The sequence below is a fragment of the Buceros rhinoceros genome, unplaced genomic scaffold (genome assembly GCF_000710305.1).
Source record: "Buceros rhinoceros silvestris isolate BGI_N320 unplaced genomic scaffold, ASM71030v1 scaffold13934, whole genome shotgun sequence".
In the NCBI taxonomy this organism is placed as follows: Eukaryota; Metazoa; Chordata; class Aves; order Bucerotiformes; family Bucerotidae; genus Buceros; species Buceros rhinoceros.
In genome coordinates this window covers 86,412-91,355 of record NW_010407812.1, presented here as the reverse complement: position 1 = coordinate 91,355, position 4,944 = coordinate 86,412, and the positions used below count along the sequence as shown (strand labels likewise).

Genomic DNA, 4,944 nt, shown 5'->3' with positions numbered 1-4,944 from the left:
CAGCAGGACTGCCCCATGCTAGAAGGATACATGTATGCACAAATGTCTGAGGAATGAAGGTTTGAATTTTAGCTTCAAGTCTGAAATTCCCAACTAATTAGCCTGCTTGTTACATGCTCACTTCAGAACAGTAGAAGAAAGCAGGGTTAGTTAAGTGGCCTCGAAGGCAGATTTCTAACCCTGCACACATTTAGCCTATGACTGTGTGGGGAGCGTGACCTGCAGCTGCACTCGTGCATGCTCTTGACCTCGAGTCTGCGCAGCCGGCACGTGGAGCCCAAGCAATGCCGGCTTCTGGGTGCAGCATCTTCTGCATTCCCTGGATAGACCTCTGTGCCCGGCAGGAGGGAGATGCAGCCGCCCTGCGCAGTACCTCAGGCTGTTAAATCTGCCTGTTTCTTGCCCGTGTGAACCTGCGTGTTGCCGCGCTGCCCCTGTTTTGGCTGTTGAGGGCAGCCAGAGCAGTCGGTGCACTTGGAGTGAAGAGGCTCTTTGGACACTCTCAGCTGCACTGCTCTTTGTTTGCGTCCTGTAAGGTTGTTCAGGATAGAATAGTTCAGTTCTTGAAACGATCTTAGAGCGAAGTAATAATAAAATGTTAGCCTGTCTGATTGGACTAATATGTCCCTGTTGGAGGAGTCAGCAGAGAGAAGTATTTTGGTGAGTGGGTTTGGCTTCCTAAGAGGAAAAGCATGATGCAAGCCCTTAGATTTGCTCTGGCCTGGGCTACACTAGTGTGTATTTCCATGCATATGCACCAAGTCATTAAGGCGTAATATTCTCTCAGTGATGTAATGAGGTGATCAGAGGAGTTACAGCCTCTGCAAGTCCCAGTGAGGAAGAGAAAAATCATCAGGGCTGGCTGGCTGCCTGCTGCCTTGGTGCCAAGCCCAGCAGGTGCAGTGCCCAGCTATCATTCAGCTGGATCCTGCCCTTTCTGAACTTTCCGTTCAGTGCTGGTGGGTGACTGTATCGCCAGTGCTGTCCCACAACAGAGCACAGGCAGGTGGATCCATCTGCCCGGGTAGCTTTCTGTTAAATGCTCAGAGCTGTGTCTTGGGCTGAGCCCGGGTGCTGGTTCAGTCCCTGGAAATGTTTCTGGCCATAAAGGCTCTTGGGAAAATGTCTTTCTGCATTTCCTTCTGCATTTGAAGGGTTAGAACTGGATTGCTAAAGGATGACTTCCTCACGTGCCCCACTGGTAACCTGAATCAGGACTATGTTGGGGCCACATGCAGGTGCCAGTGTTCTCTGTGGCACTGGATTCGGTGTGCAGACGCTCTGGGCATACCAGGGGCAAGTGAGCAGCCCCGAGTTTGCACCAGGTGCATGTTCACTTGCTAGTCCTTGCAGCAGCCAACCCGTGGGAGAGTCCTCTCGTTGCCCCAGGACCAGAGCTCAGCCCACACATGCCACTTCTGCGCACTGGAAACAGTCCTGGCAGGAGGGAGGGACTCGGCAGCCAAGCAATTGAGAAGCAGATGTAGTAAATTCCTGAGCCTGTCCTTCCTGGAGCAAGGAGGAAGAAGGGAGCCTGGGAAAGTTTGTGCAACAGGGGTGTGCCTCTTCGATTTGCCTGTAGGAGTGGCAGTTTATTCATCTCTGCTTTTGTGTGGGCACACACAGTGTCACATTCCACCTCTGAAGGGATACAAGCTCACCTTTTCCTCTGGAAGCGTCCCTTTCAGGAAAAAGCAGAGCAAGTTATGTCATTACAGCAACACCTGTGAGCCACCGGGTTTCTCTCTCTCATGGTATAATGTGTCTTGCATGAATAATTCACGTCTGGTGATGGTTTCCTTGGACACCTTCCAGGCTCACTACACTACTTCCCTTTTGGAAATAGAAATCACTTTCTTTTGTTCACCAAGACCGAGTGAGGTGAGGAAATAGAGCTCTTTAAGCAATAACACATGGCTTGTGTTACTACCAGGGAATCTAGAAAAGACTCTAGTGGTGTCCTTCCAGAGGGAGGGCCAGGACTGCTGTGCATCCTTCCCCAAAAGGAAGCCAAGTTTCAGTCTGAGTGACCAAATCTGCAAAGGAAACGGCCCAGCAGTCTGAAGAGCATCTCTGGCTACCTTAGCAACCTGCTTGGCTAGCCCAAAACAGCAGAGCATCAAGAGCATCGAGAGCCGTGGTCTGGAGATGTTGGTACTTGGGCTTATTTTCATAGCATCCTTGGCATGGCAGGACCACAGGCAGCAAAACCTGCCCAAAGGATTGTACACAACCCTGTGTGCCGAATGAGCCTCGCAATGGAGAAGGGAGCTGCTGCAGTACAGGAGGGACTTCAGAGTCCTCACAGCTCCACCTGGATCCTGTCCAAAAGGATGAAGTCACAAAGCTAGCAACACAGCTCAGATAAGGACTGGCAGAACAGGGAGACGTGCAGAGCCAGGAGCCCAAATGGGAAGGAGAACCTGAAGTGGCTTCCTGATGTGTAGGGAGGGAGAACTGTCTGGGGAGGAGCAGTGAGCCTTGCGCCTGGGCCTGGGTGCGTGGGATTCCCCTTCCAAAAGTCCACAGCAGTGAAACTCCTGCCTGGCCACTGCTTGCTTGATGCGTGTGGTCCTCGTGGCTGAAGAAGCCAGTGGGCACGTGCCCTGGGAACACGCTTACACTGGGCACTAGAGTCCAGCCCAAATGCTCCCCCCGAGGCCAGTTTTGACTGGCACAGGACAGGCCCCTAAGAAGATGCCCAGCCCAGGCTATGCAACGTCCCCAGAGCTGGCAAAATTGCAGGTGTGTGAAACGTGTCTCGATATGCAGAGACCGCCTCTGTAAAATAGCACCTTGTGCTAAAAGCGGAGTGGATGGAGGTGCCGGGGGGGGGTTTCTTACAAATCTCCCTGCCTGCAGGGCCAAGCTGCTTTTCCCAGGCGATTCTCTAGCAGATCCCCCTGGCCCTTCCTGGAGGTGCGAGAGGCAAAGCGGGTGAACAGGGGGTGTTCAGCCCTTCTTGGCTTTAGTGATACAGCGATGGAAATGCCGTGGGGCTTTTGGACATTCTCAGTATCAAAACAATATAGAAGGGTTTTGCATACCGCAGTCCTCAAGACAATTAGAGTTGCCTGCCCAAGATGATGTTTGTCTGTAAGGTGGGATTTTCAGCATCAGCCAGTGCTGGTTACAGTCTCTCCTCAGTAACCAAATGGAAAATTGAAGCCATGCTGGGAACTTTTCAGAATCACAGCTAAGCAAGAAAGGAAAAGAGTGAAAACCACTAATTGTTTAAATGATCTCTCTGTTGTCTCCTGCTGCTTAGCTCTCCCTCTCCACCTCACCTACACCACCCAGGTACAGCATCCGTGCTATGTAGGGCAAATATTACTAATGCCTGGCCATCATGTAGCATTGACGAGCCCTAAAACATTTTCTATGGGAGGTTTAGTTTGTACCCTTATCAAAGTGCACAGTTGTGAAAAAAAATCTCCTACCTCTGCCAAGCAACAGAATAATTTCACACCTTGCAACACCTTGCTTGCTGCATCTACTGCACCACACTGATCTTCAGCTTCTATGAATGCAGCTCCCATACCCCGAGTTTCCATCTGGCCTTCTTTGGAACCAAGTAAATTGAGGTTGCATAAAAAGCTCCCCAGTTTTTAGGCAAAATCATTTTGTTGTTTCTTTATAAAGAAGCAGAATTCTTCCTGATATCCTTCCCACTCTCCCATCACCCCTGTTTGTATTGCAACATCTGAGTTTATATAAAGCACTTCGGCAGAAGTTGGGCTTTGAAGATGTAAACAGTCCCGCTGAAGTCGCGTGATTAAATGGAGGTTTGTGATTGACTTGTAGCTCATTGCAGTATTTAGCGTCCTTAGAAAATGCGTCACCCGATAAAAATCCGATGTGTAGGAAGCATCACATAAATAAGGGTGTAAATAGGCTCATATGCAGATACATCTGGCCAAGAGCAGCGGGGGAAAGCCTCCACACCGCTCTTGTGCTCCCCACAAGGGGACGGAGAAAGTCACCTGGCAGTGACTGGGTCACATCAAAAGCACAGCTGTGTTTAGAGAGCCTGGCAAGCAGACAGGACCTTGGGGAACGTTGTACTGAAAGGCCCAGACACGTCATGGCAGCACAGCATCCTCCTCTGTCAGCCCCACACCCAGCTCCTGCACCCCCGGCTCTCCTGGGTGCCGTTTCCTGCAGAGAACAGACTGCTGCATGGGCTAGGCTATATGGCTGTGCAGGTGGGGAAGGAAGGAAGAAATAGAGAATTTTCTCTGCAGTTTTCTTCCATTTATTTCTTCCAGCACATGGAAGCAACTATTTTAGAAATTACGGTTTTCTGCAGGAGCACATGGATGTTTACTGCTAGAAAAACACTAAAATATCTTTGGGCTTATTAGAGTAGCTAGCAGTCCCCTAACCCGGCAGCCTGACTCTTCTCCCACAAACACTCTCCTTTCCCCAGCCAATGTAAACTATCTATTTCCAGCTTCTCCTGCAGTATTTGAAGTTGTGTGAGACACAGCCACCAGCTTCAGCATCTGTGTGCTAATACTGTTTCAGCCTGGTTTTTAAGCAACGGGCGTCAAATGTGGAGCTGCAAGCTGATCGGTGGTGGTTTGCTCCCTCCAGTGTGTTCACTGTAGCTGTCCATAAACACCCCGTACCACACCAGTGTGCTCCTGACAAACACCGCATGACAGGGGCTCCTGGCACCCCTGAGAGTCAACTCTGAGCTGGCTGAGTTACCCAGGCCATCTGCTTTCTGCGACCACACCGCTGGCGTAGACCCACAATGAACTGTGCCCTGGGGAAGGTGTTAAGGATGCTCCTCACACCCCACGGGGGCTGGATACAGAGTCAGCATCCCCCAGCGTCCTCCAGTAAGGAGCCATGCTGCTTTACGAGCTGCCGTAAGCAGACTCACACCTGGCAAGAAGCAACTGGCTGCGCGCGTGCGATTACGCAGGACCAACCCTC

General features: G+C 51.0%; 1 protein-coding gene across 1 annotated transcript in view; it reads left to right on the top strand.

The window, feature by feature from the left end:
• Positions 1–4,944, top strand: part of TNFSF15 (tumor necrosis factor (ligand) superfamily, member 15) — a 13,444-nt gene that overhangs the window by 1,008 nt on the left and 7,492 nt on the right. The gene's annotated exons all lie outside the window — the stretch shown is intronic.